Source organism: Musa acuminata, chromosome BXJ2-5 (assembly GCF_036884655.1).
Source record: "Musa acuminata AAA Group cultivar baxijiao chromosome BXJ2-5, Cavendish_Baxijiao_AAA, whole genome shotgun sequence".
Classification (NCBI taxonomy): Eukaryota; Viridiplantae; Streptophyta; class Magnoliopsida; order Zingiberales; family Musaceae; genus Musa; species Musa acuminata.
The window spans coordinates 19,814,637-19,831,897 of NC_088342.1; positions in this window are offsets into that span (position 1 = coordinate 19,814,637).

The window sequence follows — 17,261 nt, forward strand, 5'->3', positions numbered from 1 at the left end:
GGTTACTTGACTTCGCCCGCCTCCCTGAGGTTGTACTCCATGCATCGAGCTGGTTACTGGCCTTCGCCTGCTCTTTGCTCACACTTCTGAAGCACTTGAAGTGTTTGCACTCCTTGCGTTGAGTTAGTTACTGTGATTCACCTTCTCAATGCCATCGAACTTCTGGAATGCAGGAAGTTTTCACCCCAACTTGGAGTAATTCTCTCATAGGTTTGGTCGCCTCTGGGATTGTACCGTCTTCTCCATCAACCCTGCCGCCTACTCCTCTGAGTAGCAAAGGTACAATACCGCGTACTGCCTGCTTCGTTCCTTGGTTATGCACTCTTGCATGACCCGAAGTCCTTCACTTTCGGCTATCTTGATGAGAAGCACATTTACACCGGTCTTACGAAGTTCTTCGGCCTCTGCCCTTCAGCCTTGTCTCGGTACTTGGAGATTGCCTCTACATTCTCTACCTCCTCGGCTCCTTTCACGACCAAGCGCTCTCCCTCCATGAGAGCAAGGGATCAATGACTTTCACGGAAGTCCCGCCTCTACGGTACCATGGCGCTGCCATGCCCATGGCTCTACTATCCGTCGCCTCACATCTACATCCCTTTTCTTCACAATCAGTAGATATGCCTCCGTGACACTCCTTCGAGTCCACCTCCATTCTAACTGATTGCTTGATTTTGGGTAGCTAAGTCCCTCTGGACTCGTCGTCGCTTCCTCGCCCCTTTCGACCCCCTGTTTCAACATCTCTGTGTTCTCCAAGCAGTCCGTTTGGTCGATAGAAAGATAGACTGCAACTCCCATGCATGGCCTCTGCCATCATGTTGTAGGGTTTGCACCGATTCTTTCTCCTTAGCTTCCTTGGTAGCAACGTTCGCTTACTCAGCCTTGTCCTCTGACTTGCCGGGCTCCCTTAAGCGAATATGAGCTCTGGAGCAGTCCAACTATCCAGCTGCTTCGATCATACCTCTGCATGATCAAGTCCCTCCCATGGAACTCACTGGTACTTGCATTCGAACTTTTCCCTTTGGTGGAACTCAGCCCCCATATGCTGATGACCAAGATTTTCATCCGATGCAAAATTCGATGCACACACGGAAGACCCGCCTCTGCGGTACCATGGCCTTCACTCCTTGAATCCATAGCCCTTCTTGTCGTCGTGTTGTTCACCGAAGTGGAGCTTCCAGTAGCTCCCGATCATACCTCCATATGATCTAGTCCCTCACGAGACTAAGTCGTGTGTATCGCATTGCCACGAACTGTTCCACCATGATCCGCTGCACCATGTCGCCTCCTGGTGACATCTCCATTGCATTCTGATCCTTGTGGAATAAACTCGAATTGTGAACCCTCCATGTGTGGCCTCTGCCAATACATCGTAGGGTCTCTTCCACCTTCGATTTTGTTCGCTCCTTTGGCAATCGACCTTCATCCACCCACTCTTGGGTCACACCTAGATGAAGCACCACTCTAGGATAGTCCATTGCCTAGTAGCTCCCGAAGTCCACTGACTTCACTGTAATTTGTGCAACATTGTCTGGATCTTGGGCCTCTGCCCCTACCAGCACAATCTCCGCTGCGCACCGCTTCCTTCATGCCAACTTGAATGGCAACACTGTGGCATATTCTTCAAGAGTACCCGCCTCTGCATCCTCTAGCCCCGTGCTAAGGCCTTCTGAACCCAACTTCGCCTCCACAAATTGAGTCGCCTTAGTTCTTCCATCAAATGCTCCTCCGAGATAAGGTGCATGTGCCTAGAAGCTCTCTTCATCTTTGGCACCATGCAAGATGAGTCCTCTCCGATAGAATGAATGACCCATGGAACTGTTGAATCTCATATTTTAATAATGAAACTACTTGATATATGTTTAAGATTTAATCTGCATTTTGAGTGACGCAGGATGCTTCGATCAGGATGAGACAATTAAAGCAGGAAAATCATGTTGTGCCGGAGGAACATGTCAGAAGATTGGACGTCGGGCCGGTGGATCGGTCGACGTATCGATAGAAATCTTCGGGCCGTGGACTCGGGCATCAGGCCAAGAAGAGCGGGTATTGTGCCAAGGATATCGGAGTTGCGGAGTCAACTGATCGATTGGGCAATAGGCTGCAGGAGAGGACGATGCGCCGAAGAATCGGACGAAGCGTCGAGGGACCAATGACATGCCGGACAACTTGGTTAATTGCTTAGGATTAATTGTCTCGATCGAAGTTTTGTTTTAAGTGTGCAGGATTAACTACGATGGAAGAAAGACATGCAGTAGGAGTTGCACCGGAGTCAAGACAATGATCACGTTGGGAGTTCGACGGAAGTTCGGACAGTCGTCGGAGGTTCTACGGGAACAAATCCGAGAAGTCCATGAGCTTGCCAAAGAAGTTTGTCATAACTCGCCAAGTGGATCGTCGCAAGTCCAGGAGTTTGCGGAAAGTCCGCAGGAGCATCACCGAGGGTTCATCGGATGATCGACGGAAGTTCGCCGGAAGCTCGCCGGAAGAAGCGATTAACGCACCAGAGCAAGTTGCAGTAAATGTCTTAGGGAATATCGTAGTTAGCACAATGATTAAGTTGGAAATGAGAGATGATCCCATTAACTTAATCTTGGGGCAATTGGGCCCTTGAAAAACCCAAATTGGGCCGAATAGATCAACCCATTCGGACCCTGATTTCTAAAGGGAGGTGCAACCGCCCCAGCCAGGAGGTGGCACCACCTGGGCTAAGTCTCCGAGCGAGACTGGGCGGTGAAACCACTCCAGCCAGGTGGTGGCACCGCCTGGGCTCAGTCTCCGAGTGAGACTAGGCGGTGCAACCTCCCTTGACAGGAGGTGGCACCGCTTGGGCTCGGTCTTCGAGCACTGGCTGAGCGGTGCAACCGCCTCAGTCAGGAGGTTGCACCGCCTGAGCTCGGTCTTCGACCTCTGGCAGGAGGTGCAACCGCCCCTGACAGGAGGTGGCACCGCCTAGAGGCTCAGTCTTCGAGCTCTGCCAGGCGGTGCAACCGCTCCAGTCAGGAGGTGCAACCGCCTGATCCCGAAATTCCGAGAATTGACAGTTTTGAGCTCCAAATTTGAACAGGGTTGGGGCCTATAAATACCCCACCCATTCAGCACTGAAAGAACACAACACACACCGAAATCTTGATCTTGTTCTGTGATTTTTAGAGCTCAAAATTGTTGTAAAGGCCAAAAGTTCTTCTTCCTCTTTTCTTCCAAGTTCTGAGCTTTAAAGAGAGGACAGAAAATTCTGTAAGGGTTGTCTCCTAAGCCCGTCAAAAGGAGTGAAACTGTGAAAGGGTGGTTGGCCTTCGCCTATTGAAGGAAGGCCTCTAGTTGACGTCGGTGATCTCGTCGGTGGAGGAAGCCAAAAGTGGAGTAGGTCAAGATTGACCGAACCACTCTAAATCTCGGTTTGCATTTACTTTGAGCATCTTATCTTTACTGCAAACCTCCTCAATAGCTTACTGCCTTCTGTGCTTTTACGAACGTGTTTCAAAGTTCAGTGCTTTCCGAATCGGCGTTTAGACGCAAGTCAGTTTTATCGTACGAACGTCGTATTTCAGTTTGCGCTTATATTCTTATTTTCATCATAACTGCAAACTGCCTTCATAGATTTACTTTAACATCATCTCGCTTGATCTTAAGTTAAAGTAATCTTAGAATTGGCTTTCACACCGAAATCGCTTTTATCGTTCGAACATTTTTTAATTATAGAAAGATTTCCGCTGCACTAATTCACCCCCCCCTCTTAGTGCTCTTGATCCGAACAGGAACAACATGATCCTACTCTTGCCTCTGCAAGAGTTCATGTCCTTGACCTCTGTCTAAGGAAAGCATTGCGCCTCTGCTCCATGTTCCAACTTCTATGATGGCTCCCTTAATGCGGCTTGGGTACTTCGCCAAGTTACACCCAAGTTGCTCTGCTCCTCGTTTTTGCATTGAGTCGATGGTGGCCCTCGCGCCCACCATTCCACGGGTCAGCCCTCCCTTGAGTCCGATCTCCATATCGACTCCAAGTGTGCCTTCATTTGGGTTGCTTTGGGTCGCTCCCCCACTTGATCTCGCAATTCATCCACCAATGCATTCTCTCAAGCGAGATCATGCGACGACTCCTCGCCGCTTTCTCAGTCCATCGAGCTTCGTGGAGTTGTTGTTTGTTGAGGTACTCCTCCTCAACATGTGAGGTCCGTCCCACATGATTCTCCCTTTGGAGAGCCGGGACTTATCCCTCCTAGATAACTATCCCATTAGAGCAACATCTCTCTTCGTTTCGGAGACCACCATCCCCTTGGACTACTCCGATCTGTTGAACAAACTGTGCATTGTTCTGCCTCCTGCAAACGCACTTGCTAGATTGCGACTCCACATCAATACAGCCCCCGCTACACCACTCAAGGCCTAGCAACATGCTGAACTCATTGCACACTTCAGCCTCCTACGGATGTATCCTTCACATACCGAAGAGAAAGTTTCAATGCTCCATGGCGTCGAGTTTCGGTCGCCTTGGGATGGCCACGAACATTCCATCGTCCGCATACAAGCCCATGTATGAGTACCAAATTCTTCGAGTTAGCAATTCCCCTCACCTCTGTGAGCTTTGCATAACTCTTTTGGTCGTTGAGCAACTCATTCCACCTTGGATGGTCTCATTCTTTACCAAGCGCCTCGCTTGCCTTGAGCACCATCAAGTATAGTTGTCAACGTTGAGCCGTAGCTCAAACTCAGCCATCCCAACCTTTGTGCGCTCCACATTCTTCCAAGCTTGCTTGTTCTCGTGGTGCCTCTTGCGCGAAGGGTTGGCCATTCCTCTGAATGCCAATCTCAGATGCCCGCTCCTCTGAGCGACTCCTTTTCCCTACATCTCCATGCCCATTTTCCCCCAAACGGTCGCGCGTGTGCTGACTGCCCTCAACGCAGCCCCGCTAGGTCCCCCACGTTTGCATGCTAAGTGTTTCTATTAGTGCTTGTCCCGCTCTGATACCATCTGTCACGGACTTAGCTGGTTTTGCCTAAGTCGTACGGCACCCTTGCATGTCCGTCCGCAAAGGTCAGCCTCCCCGAAGCCTCCCATTGTCCCTTAGGACCAACAAAAGAGAGAACGGGTTAGAGAGAACGCCTCAATCAGGATCCACAATCAAACATCTCCGAAAAAAACTTCATAGACAATGCAAATTACAAACATACTTTACAAGCTCTGAACAGTTGCACAACAAAGGGTAAAATGATCCATTATAGATCGAAAATCTCTCACACGTGTTCACGTGACACAACCTTTATTTACAAGCCTAAAGAGGCCACCAACCCAACTAAAATGGGACTATTAAGCCTTCGGCCGCCCCTCTACATGCTGTACAAGGCATGAACATGCCAAAAGACACGGACATACATAAGCATTACATCAAACACCTTGTTTAATAGTTTGTCCGTGATAGTTCGTCGGAAGTTCTGAAGGAACCAATCGAGAAGTCTCGGAGTTTGCTAAAGAAGCTCGTCGGAACTCCCCAAGAAGATCATTGTGAAGTCCAGGAGCTTGCTAGGAGTCCACTGGAATATTGCTGAGAGATCGTCGGAAGGTCACCGGAAGATCACCAGAATCTCGTTGGAAGAATAGACATAGGGACTTGTTTAGCTTAGCAAATGTCTTAGGATTTCGTAGTTAGCACTTAATTGAGATTGGATTTGGGCCAACCCAATTAGGGCCCAGCTAGGCCCATGTAAGAACTATGTTTGGCCCAATAAGAAGCCTAAACAATGCCCCAAGGAGTCTAACCATCGTGGTAAAGTCTTCGAGACTATGTCAAGCGGTGGTATCGCTAGTCTGGGCGGTTGTACTACCCTTAGCAGGGTGCTAGGCATTGGTACTACTAGTCTGAGTGATGGTACTACCCAGCACTGTGCCCCAGGCGGTGGTACCACCAGACCTGGGCGGTGGTACCGCCTAGGGTAGTGTCAGTCAGACTGACACTGGTCGGTGGTACCGCCCAACGTAGGCGGTGGTACCGCTCGTGCTCGAGGAACTCGAGATGGAAAAGTTTTAGGCTCCAAGTTTGAATCAACTTAAGCTTATAAATACCCTTCTCATCCCTAGTTATAGCACACAAGCACAGAGAGTTTAAAAGTAAAGAAACACTTTGGAAATCTCATGTGAGAATCCTCCTCAAGTTCTAAGTGTTAGAATTCTGTAAGAGGAGTGTGAGTGCTTGTAAGGGTTGTCTCCTAAACCCGATAAAAGGAGAAGAGGGGTGTAAGAAGGAGTTTGATCTTCGCCTATCAAAGGAAGATCGTTAGTAGATGCCAGTGGCCTCGACGGAAGAGGAATCAGAGGAGTGGATGTAGGTCATGACGATCGAACCACTATAAACTGTCGTGTTCTCTAGTTTACATTTTATTCTTGCTGTTACCTTACTACAAACCTCGTTAAGTGCATACTACCTTCAATTTATTATGTATGCTTTCAAGTTAAGTTTCTGAAATTGGTTTTTCGTCGGAAACGATTTTTATCGTACGAAGTTTTTCAAACCAACGTAGTTTTTACATCATTTTCAGATGTCAAGCCTTGAAAATGGATATCAAGCCTTGACATCATTTTCAGAAAGATACATCATGATAGGAATCATGATAGGGGTATTGATAAGTTTAAATGAACTTAACTTATCAATATGTCTCTTGAATTCAAAGGCTTTGAATTCAAGAATGACTTATCTCAAGTATGGTATATAGATAGGGGGAGTTAAGGTTAACTCCGTCATCAATTGATTATCATCATCAAAAAGGGGGAGATTGTTGAATCTCAAATTTTGATTATGAAATCAATTATCATTTGGTTATCTAATCCATATGTTTGTATAAGTGTGTAGGATTAACTTCGATGGCAGTAAAACATATAGCAGGTGTTAAGTCGGAGTCAAGACCAAGATCACATTGGGGGTTCGAGAGTTCATCGGAAGTCCGGACGATCATTGAAGGTTCTGAGGGAATAATTCGAGAAGTCTAGGAGCTTGCCAAAGAAGCTCATCGGAACTTGCCAAGAGGATCATCGCAAGTCCAGGAGTTTGCCGGGAGTCCGCTAGAGCATCGCCGAGGGTTCATCGGATGTTTGCTGGAACTTCGCTGGAAGCTCACCGAAAGAAGTGATTGACACACCGGAACATGATCTGCAGTATTGATGTCTTAAATTGTTATAGTTAGCATGTAGATTAAGTTAGGATTGGGAGGTGATCCCATTAACTTAATCTGGGGCCAATTGGGCACTTGGTAGACCCAAATTGGGCTGAATAGATCAGCTTATTCGGACCTAGAATTCCTGGCCGATGGTGGCACCACCTAGGAGACTCGATCTCCCAGGAGTTCTTGGCGGTAGTACCGCCCCTGTCAGGCAGTGGTACCGCCCTTGTCAAGCGGTGATATCGCCTAAGCTTGGTCTCCAAGCAATGTCAGGCGGTAGTACCGCTTAGTGACAGATGATAGGCAGTAGTACCGCCCAATTATGGCAGTGGTACCGTCAAGACCCCGAAAATTCAAGAATGGACACTTTTGAGCTCCGAATTCAAACTGATTGGGGCCTATATAAACCCCATCCTTTCCTGCATGAAAGGGCAGTGAAAGCTTACTTTTATTCTAAGTATTTGAGAGCTTAAAAGCGTTGTAAAAGGCTAGAGTTCCTCTCCCTATTTTCTTTCTAAGTCTTGATCATTCAGGAGAGGAGTGAAAACTTGTAAGGGTTGTCTCCTAAACCCAATAAAAGGAGAAGAGGGGTGTAAGAAGGAGTTTGATCTTCACCTATCAAAGGAAGATCGTTAATGAATGGTGGTGGCCTCGACGGAAGAGGAATCGGAGGAGTGGATTTAGGTCACGACGACCAAACCACTATAAACTGCCATGTCCTCTAGTTTGCATTTTATTCTTGCTATTATCTTACTGCATACCTCCTTAAGTGCATACAGCCTTCAACTTATTACGTACGCTTTCAAGTTAAGTTTCCAAAATTGGTTTTTCGTCAAAAATGATTTTTATCGTACGAAGTTTTTCAAACTAATGTAGTTTTTACCACTGCACTAATTCACACCCCCCCCCCTCTTAGTGCCGACCCTTGATCCTAACAATTGGTATTAAAGCCTCATGATTTCTCCTTTGGATTATTATCATGAGCATGTTTTATCTTCATGATTGAACTTGAAAATCTATAGCAAAATCTTGTCCGAATGCATGAAAGTGTTAATTTCATTTTCGGATTCGCTTAACAATTGGTATCCTAACAATCAGATTTTCTCATACACTTATGAAAAATATTTTTCTGAAATGGATTTGATGAAATGATTCCTGCTTATAAATTCCATCTTGAAATATGGATGATAGTGTTTATACTTGCAAAGATTTGTTTCACATACATATCTCCTATGATTCATGTGTAGAGAAAGAATTTATAAATCATAATACAATGAAATTTCTTATGCAAAAATAAAGTGTTTTTGTGATTCTTTGCTAAAGAAAATAATTATTAAAATCATGATCTTGAAAATTATAACATGAAGTTCTTTATAAATCAAGATCGTTCATTATGCTCCCTACATTTATCAAAAAAGAATTCTTCGAATGAAGTGTAACTTGTCTTTTGATTTTTCAGAATTCAATGAAGTGTCATATTGATATCTTGATACTTGGAATATTTTAAAATGTGATCTTGATAAGAATGTTTCAAGTCGCTCTTTGTGCTATATCTTTTCAAATGAATACATGAAACACTTATGATATGATTTTTATGCAATTCCTTGTATTCATGAAATGTTTATCTCATCACCTAATAATTCTTCTTGATATTCCTTATGTGCTGATAAGAATACATGAAATATTCATTAATTTGTTTTGATGTATACAAATAAGAAGTTTCGATCATATATGGTAGGATGTAATTTGACAAATTTGGTACCATCATGTTGCAAAATAAATGATGATTAGGAATCATGCATTAATGATGATTGTATATTTTATGATTTGGCATGATGCATGCAATGATGAAATATTCATGAATTTGAAATGATGCATGCAATACTTATGACAATGATATACATGATGTATTGCATATGATATGTATCATGAATGCTTTAAATGATGAATGTTTGGTATCATGATCAACATGTTGATAAATGCTTAAAAATTTTAATGTTTGAGTATCATGTATGATATACCCATTAATGATGATTGATTTTTCGGTATCGTGCATGAAAAATAAGGTTTTTGAAATTGTGTATGTTTTAATTTGAATATATAATGATGCACAAATAAAATTGATACTTACCTTTGTCATAATATGAAAATTAAAAGAAAAAAGGGTCTTCTCTTCTATTTGACAATGACAAAGGGGGAGATAGATTGCTAGCACAATTCAAGAAAAAGGCAAAATTACAAAAGAGAAGAAATTGCTATCTTGAACATCACTGATAATTGCTAGCTTGAAATGTCAAGAAAATGCAAAAACTTGTTTATTTTCTTGCACATCTAAAGAGAAGATGCAAATGTAACACTTGCCAAATTATTTGCTTGCCTCATGTAAAATATTATCTCTTGCTAGTTTGGCATTTCGCTAGCTTGCACTTTGCAAAGAAAGCAAAAATAACACTTCTCAAAAGAGAAGAAAGAGCTTGTTATCTTGAACATCACAAGCCTGCCAAACAAAAATTGCAAAAGTGCCATCTTGCCTATCTCAAGAAGTAAAACTTGCAACTTGCACATTGCAATAGGAAGCAAGAATCATAAGCTTACACAAGAAAGCTATCTTGCATTTGCTTTCGAAATTTTTTGCTAGCTTGTATGTAGTAAAACTTGCATATCGTAGAAATTGCTAGCTTGTGGTATAAAGAGCAGCAAATAGTTGCTATCTCAAGAAAATTAAACATGCTTACACCTTGCAATGGAAGCAAAATTGTGAGCTCAAACATTGCAAAGGAAGCAAAAATTTGCTAGCTTGCAACTTGCATATTTCAAGAAGCAAGAGTTGCCTTCTTGAACATCTCTAAATTGCTAGTTTGCATGTTCTAAAAGTGCTATCTTGTATGCTGTAAAACTTGCATATCTAAAACTTGATAGCTTGAATGTTCTAAGCATGATGTAACATTTGCTAAATTTTCTGGCTTCAAAACTGCATGATGGTAAAAATGGATATTATGTTTTTCATGTAATGAGTTGAACCAATATCACAAACACTTGATTGTGGTACTTCTCCTTTTTGTTGATGACAAAGGGGGAGAAGTGTGTTGATGACATGACATGTTATGAATAAGTTTATGCATAAGTTCATGATGACGTGTTGCAAGTATTCATGATAAATATTGCAATGACTTGAATTCAGTTTGAATTCAAGGTTCTATCAATATGGCATAATGATAGGGGGAGTTTGTTTAAACTCCGGGAGTTAAGTTTAACTCCGTCATCAAGTAGTTGTCATCATCAAAAAGGGGGAGATTGTTGAATCTCATATTTGATGATGAAACTACTTGATATATATCTATTATTTAATCTGCATTTTGAGTGACGTAGGATGCTTCGATCAGGATGAGACAATTAAAGCAGGAAAATCATGTTGTGCCGGAGGAACATGTCAGAAGATTGGACGTCGGGCCGGTGGATCGGTCGACGTATCGACAGAAGGCTTCGGGTCGTGGACTCGGACATCGGGCTAAGAAGAGCGGGTATTGTGCCAAAGATATCGGAGTTGCGGAGTCAACTGGCCGATTGGGCAATAGGCTGCAGGAGAGGACGATGCACCGAAGAATCGGACAAAGCGTCGAGGGACCAATGACATGCCGGACAACTTGGTTAATTGCTTAGGATTAATTGTCTCGATCGAAGTTTTGTTTTGAGTGTGCAGGATTAATTACGATGGAAGAAAGACATGTAGCAGGAGTTGCGCCGGAGTCAAGACAATGATCACATTGGGAGTTCGAGAGTTTGACGGAAGTTCGGACAGTTGTCGGAGGTTCTGCGGGAACAAATCCGAGAAGTCCATGAGCTTGCCAAAAAAGCTCGTCGGAACTCGCCAAGTGGATCGTCGCAAGTCCAGGAGTTTGCCGTAAGTCCGCAGGAGCATCACCGAGGGTTCATCGGATGATTGACGGAAGTTCGCCGGAAGCTCGCCGGAAGAAGCGATTGACGCACCGGAGCAAGTTGCAGTAAATGTCTTAGGAAATATCGTAGTTAGCACAATGATTAAGTTAGAAATGGGAGGTGATCCCATTAACTTAATCTTGGGACAATTGGGCCTCTGAAAAACCCAAATTGGGCCGAATGGATCAACCCATTCGGACCCTGATTTCTGCCAGGCAGTTGAACCGCCCAAGCCAGGAGGTGGCACCGCCTGGGCTAAGTCTCCAAGCGAGACTGGGTGGTGCAATCGCCCCAGCCAGGAGGTGGCACCGCCTGGGCTCAGTCTCCGAGTGAGATTGGGCGGTGCAACCTCCCCTGACAGAGGTGGCACCGCTTGGGCTCGGTCCCGAACTCTGGCTGAGCGGTGCAACCGCCTCAGTCAAGAGGTGGCACCGCCTTAGCTCGGTCTTCGAGCTCTGGCAGGAGGTGCAACCGCCCCTAACAGGAGGTGGCACCGCCTAGAGGCTTAGTCTTCGAGGTCTGCTAGGCGGTGCAACCACTCCAGGCAGGAGGTGCAACCGCCAGATCCCGAAATTCCGGGAATTGACAGTTTTGAGCTCCAAGTTCAAACTGGGTTGGGGCCTATAAATACCCCACCCATTCAGCACTGAAAGGGCACTAAATATACACCGAAATCCTGATCTTGTTCTATGATATTTAGAGCTCAAAATTGTTGTAAAGGCCAAAAGTTCTTCTCCCTCTTTTCTTCCAAGTTCTGAGCTTTAAAGAGAGGAGAGAAAATTCTGTAAGGGTTGTCTCCTAAGCCCGTCAAAAGGAGTGAAACTGTAAAAGGGTAGTTAGCCTTCGCCTATTGAAGGAAGGCCTCTAGTTGACGTCGGTGACCTCGTCGGTGGAGGAAGCCAAAAGTGGAGTAGGTCAAGATTGACCGAACCACTCTAAATCTCGGTTTGCATTTACTTTGAGCATATTATCTTTACTACAAACCTCCTCTAAAGCTTACTGCTTTCTACACATATACAATCGGGTTTCAAGCTTTGCACTTTCTGAATCGGCATTTAGACGTAAAATAGTTTCATCGTACGATCATCATATTTCTGTTTGTGTTTACGTTTTGATTTCTATCATAACTGCAAACTGCCTTTATATCCTTGCTTAAACTGCATCTCGCTTAATCAAATGATTTACGAATCAGCATTTAGATGTAAATCAGTTTTTTCGTACGAATATCATATTTCAGTTTGCGCCTACTATTTGATTAGAATCATAACTGCAAACTGCATTTATATCTTTGCTGCATCTCGCTTAAACAAAAGTTAATGTGATTTACGAATCGGCTTTCTTACCAAAATCACTTTTAACGAACGAACGCAGTTTTTTTTTTTTTTCGTAGAAGGTTTTCCGCTGCACTAATTCACCCCCCCCCCCACTTAGTGCTCTTGATCCTAACAAAAATGTCTTCTCTTTCAATAAACAATTGGAATGATTTGGAGAAAAAGACGTTTTCTCTAAATGCAAAGGCTATGAATGCCTTATTTTGCACTTTAAACAAAAACGAATTTAGTCGGGTTTCTAAGTACAAAATGGCCTTCGATATTTGATATATTCTTGAAATCACACACGAAGGCACGAGCAAAGTTAAGGATTCTAAAGTTAATTTTTTGATGCATGATTTTGAACTTTTTCGAATAAAACCAAGTGAGACTATTGGAGACATGTACACCCATTTTACGGATGTCATCAATAGTCTAAAAGGACTTGGTAAAAGCTTTTTAAATTTTGAACTCGTTAACAAGATCTTAAGATCACTTTCTAAAACTTGGGAATCGAAAGTAACGGCAATATAAGAAACAAAAGATTTAAATATTTTTCAACTTGAAGAACTTATTGGTTCATTGATGACATATGAAATGGTGCATAATGCACATGATGAACAAAACCACCTTCCAAAGAACAGGAAGGATTTGGTACTTAGAACAATTGAAGACCACTCAAGCATAAGCTCAAGTGATGGTGAACTTGAACTCACTAAGAAATTTAAAAATTTAATGAAACAAAAATTAAAGAACAAAAAGAATATAACTACTTGCTTTGAACGCAATAAGAAGGACACAAATTGTGACGAATCGAGCTCCTCCGAAGACATGGAGAAAATCAACAAAGGCAGGTGGCAAACTACGCCTTAACGGCTTTCAACGATGAGGTAATCGAAACTCTCTTAATTTATTTTGAAATTACATTATGCTTTTCATGATACATTTTTTTTATTTAATTTAGAAAATTTTATTTTTTAAAAAATTATATATTTAAAAATATAATGAAAAAGCAAAATTAGGATCATGCTAGTAATTTCGAAAATGATAATAAAAATTACATGTTTAATAACAAAATGATTTTGGTTAAAAATGCCTTATGAAACCATGCTATATGTTTTTAAGAAATAACGTGTATCTTGATAATTTTCATATTCCTTGTGATTAAAAATACTTCATTTTTAATGAAATCATGTTTGATAATTTAATACATAATAATCATGCTTAATGATGATGCATGGCTTTTGTATGAAAAACTAAGCATGAAATGTTGATTCACCTAAAAAGAAAAATGCTTTATGAAATCAATTTCGATGATGCATAAAGATGTACTTATGTAATGAAAATATTAAATATTTTAACCATGTTTTGATGTCATGCATAATGATCATGCTTAATAAATTTCAAAATTATGCATGATTATTTTCAAGTAATTTATGGTTTATTGTTCTTGCTGGTTTTTTTGACGAATTTTTTTTTTGATCCCAAATGATTGATAATATATATTTTTTGGCATAAAAAGGACAAAGGCATGCTTGTATGAAACTAACTAAAAAGAGAAAAGTATTCTCTTAGAAAAATTTCTCTGCTTTATCAATTTTTCTAAAAAGGAGATTAATGAATCCATTTGTATCATTTTTATGAATCTCTTGGACTTTGAAAATGATTTTGATGATTTGAATTTGAATGAGTTTTATCAAAATCATGATCTTGATTTCTTGGAATTACATGACATTTCTTTTTCAAGATCTCTTCTTTGTACACCTATAATTTCTTGGTATTTTATTTAAAGAAGAGATTTACTATATGAATCATGTCTTTTGGTATTTAATTGGTCTTATCCTTCATGATATGATTTCTTTGTATTTATGGCTTGTATGGCTTGAAATGTTTTGGAATGATGCATGCAACACTATGATTTTTCCCTTAGTTAAAAATGTATGCAACACTATGATTTTTCAAATAATGTGAAAATCAATAATTATCATTTTCTGAAATAATACTCTAGAATGATGATTTGGAATTATGCATGTAATGATGATTTTATATTTTATATACATGATGATTTGGTGTTATGCATGTAATACTTTTACTTATGATAATAATGCATTCAATGATGAAATATTCATGATAAAATAATTATTTTGAAATTCATGACTTGAATTTTCATCGATGCTATTTACCTTTGTCATAATTTGAAAATTGATGTAAAGGGTCTTTCCTTCTTTTTGACAATTACAAAGGAGAGCAAAACATCCAAGAAAGCAAATTTGTTAGCTCACACAATTCAAGAAGAAAGCAAAAATTACACATCTCAAAAGAGAAGAAATTGCTATCTTGAACATCACCAAGAATTGCTAGCTCGAAATATCAAGAAGATGCAAAAATATGCTATCTTACACATCGTAAAGAAAAGCAAATATGCCAACTTGCATATCTTTAAATTTGTTATGTATGTTGTAAAACTTGCATATTTCATGAAGCAAGTGTTGCTTTCTTGAACATCTCTAATTTGCTAGCTTTCATGATGTAGAATTTGCTATCTTGAACACTATAAAGAAGTGTTATATTGCCTATCTCAAGAAGCAAAAATGCTAAACTTATACATCTAGCAAAATTTACAAACTTGCAAAACTCTAAATTTTTGCTAGCTTGCATGATGATAAAAATAGATATTATGTTTTTCATGCAATGTATTGAACTTAGATATCTCAAACCCTTGATAGTTGGAACTTCTCCTTTTTGTTGATGACAAAGGGGGAGAAGTATGTTGATGTCATGTATGATTTGATCATGACATGTTGCTTGGATTTTTTAATCTAAGAGTTTCTATCAATATGACATATTGATAGGGGGAGTTTGGTTAACTCCATCATCGATTAGTTGTCATCATAAAAAAGGGAGAGATTGTTGAATCTCAAATTTTGATGATAAAACCAATCGATATGTGTTTATGTTTTAATCTGCGTTTTGAGTGACATAGGATGCTTCAATCAGAATGAGATAATTAAAGTAGCAAAAATCATGTTGTATCGGAGGAACATGTCAGAAGATTGGACGTCGGGCCGGTGGATCGGTCGACATATCGACATAAGGCTTCGGGCAGTGGATTCAGGCATCGGGCCAAGAAGAGCGGATATTGTGCCAAGAATATCGGAGTTAATCAACTGGCCGATTAGGCAATAGGCCGCAAGAGAGGATAATGTGCCGAAGAATATGACGAAGCATCGAGGGACCAATGACATGCCGGACAACTTGATTAATGCTTAGTATTAATTGTCTAGATCGAAGTATGTTTTACATGTGTAGCATTAACTACAATAGCAAGGCATGAAACAAAATAAAGTCCCAGAGTCAAGGACGTGATTACGTTGGGAGTTTGAGAGTTCGTCGGAAGTCCGGAAGTCCAGGAATATTGTCATGAAACTCATCGAAACTCACCAAGAATATTGTCATGAAGTCCAGGAGCCTACCGGGAGTCCGCCGAAACATTGCTGAGAGATCGTCGGAAGGTCGCCGGAAGATCGCTGGAAGCTCGCCGGACGAATAGACATAAGGACTTGTTTAGCTTAGCAAATGTCTTAGGATTTCGTAGTTAGCATGTAATTGGGCTTGGATTTGGGCCAACCCAATTCGGGGCCATCTAAGCCTATGTAAGAACTGTTTTGGGTCCAATAAGAAGCCCAAACAGTGGCCCAAGTAGTCTCATCGTCGTGACACAATCTTCGAGACTATATCAGACGATGGTACCGCTAGTCTGGGAAGTTGTACCGCACCTGGTAGGGTGCCAGGCAGTGGTACTGCCAGTTTGGGTGGTGGTACCGCCCAGGGCAATGTTAGTCAGATTGACACTGGGCGGTGGTACTATTGAATCTCGAATTTTGATGATGAAGTCAATTGTCATTTGTTATCTAATCTATATGTTGAGATAAGTGTACAGGATTAACTACGATGGAAGTAAGACATGCAACAGGAGTTGCGCCGGAGTTAAGACCATGATCACGTTGGGGGTTCGAGAGTTCGACGGAAGTCCGGACGGTCGTCGGAGGTTCTACGGGAACAAATCCGAGAAGTCCAGGAGCTTGCCAAAGAAGCTCATTGGAACTCGCCTAGTGGATCATCGCAAGTCTAGGAGTTTGCCGGAAGTCCACTGGAGCATCGTCGAGGGTTCGTCGGATGTTCGCCGGAAGTTCGCCGGAAGCTCGCTGGAAGAAGCGATTGACGCAACAGAGCAAGTTGTAGTATTAATGTCTTAAATATTATAGTTAGCATGTAAATTAAGTTAGGAATGGGAGGTGATCCCATTAACTTAATCTGGGAGTAATTGGGCCCTTAATAGACCCAAATTGGGTTGAATGGATCAGCCCATTCGGACCCAGAATTCTTGGCCGACGGTGGCACAGCCTAGGATCTCAGTCTCCCAGGAATGCCAGGCGGTGGTACCACCCCTGTCAGGCGATGGTACCACCTAAGCTCAGTCTCTGAGAAAAGCTAAGCGATGGTACCGCATAAGCTCGTTCTCCGAGCAATGCCAGGCGGTAGTACCGCCAGGACCCTAGAAATCTGGGAGATGATATTTTTTAGCTTCAATTTCAAACCAGTTGTGGCCTATATAAACCCCACCCTTTCCTGCATGAAAGGGCACCAAAATCTTGATCTTATTCTAAGAATTTGAGAGCTCAAAAGTGTTGTAAAAGGCCAAAAGTTCTTCTCCCTCTTTTCATCTAAGTTTTGATCATTCAAGAGAGGAGTGAAAATATGTAAGGGTTGTCTCCTAAGCCCATCAAAAGGAGTAATACTGGGAAAGGGTGGTTAGCCTTCACCTATTGAAGGAAGGCTTCTAGTGGATGTCAGTGACCTCATCAG